A 1,206-nucleotide genomic window follows, 5' to 3' on the forward strand; every position below is an offset into this window, starting at 1 on the left:
ACAAGCGGTCTACATGATATTCAACGTAGTCATTGGACGACAGCCTGAGTATATTCTCTTGGATATCTAATACACGGACCGAGTCCGTGAGATTAGTATCTTCGTGGTATAGGCTAGAACCATTGACAGCATTCCTGGGATCCGGAAAGTCTAAACCTTGTCTGTGGTATTCCAAGTAGGATCCGGGAAGGAATGACTGTAACGAGCTTCAAACCTGCGAATGTTGGGCGCAAGTGACAGTGTGCAAAAGGATCAATGGATCCTATTCCGACGCTAGCGGGAACCGACAAATGATTAGCCATGCGGTAGCTGTACCTGGTATTTTTCATCCGAGACGAGAAATCCGACAGTTGATTAGTCGTGCAGAAACCGTAGAGGACCATTTTCACTGAGAGGATCTTACAACTTGCCATGGAAGGAGGTAATGCATGGTTGGAAGAAGACAATAGGAAAGCAAAGGTTCAGAAGTAACAAAGCATCTCCATACGCTTATCTGAAATTCCCACCAGTGAATTACATAAGTAACTTTATTTTATTTTATGTTTTATGTATCTTTAATTATCAAAACCTCATAACCATTTGAATCCGCCTGACTGAGATTTACAAGGATGACCATAGCTTGGTTCAAGCCGACAATCTCCGTGGGATCGACCTTACTCACGTAAGGTATTACTTGGACGACCCAGTGCACTTGCTGGTTAGTTCCATCGGAGTTGTGAAAAGTGTGAATCACAATTCCGTGCACCAACACGCTTGTCAAATTTTAAAATCTTTTAGAAATTATTTTGTTAATAACAAAAATCAGGTACCATTTTATTAACGTCAGAATTTTTCGGATACCGATTTAATATTTACCTTTAAATAAATATGGATCCGAATTAATTTATTTTACGTCGTCTGCCCTAACGAAAATATCGTGCCAGCACGTTGGCATGTACATGGTCGGCAAGCATACAATAGTCTCGTGTCTCCAAAGAAAATATATAAAATAAAAATAAACAAAAATGTCTTTGTCGTAGCGAGTTAGCTTATCTCCTTAATCAGTTAGATTTGACAATGCCTAATACAGTAGCACACAGTCAGCTCTTCATCGTTTTCTATCCATTCCATTATACAAATTATATATAAAATATAATTTTATTAACTGCAAAACACATATATATTATAAATAATTTTTATAATATCGGTCTTTAAATCTAAACTTCA

Source organism: Arachis ipaensis, chromosome B06 (assembly GCF_000816755.2).
Source record: "Arachis ipaensis cultivar K30076 chromosome B06, Araip1.1, whole genome shotgun sequence".
Lineage (NCBI taxonomy): Eukaryota > Viridiplantae > Streptophyta > Magnoliopsida > Fabales > Fabaceae > Arachis > Arachis ipaensis.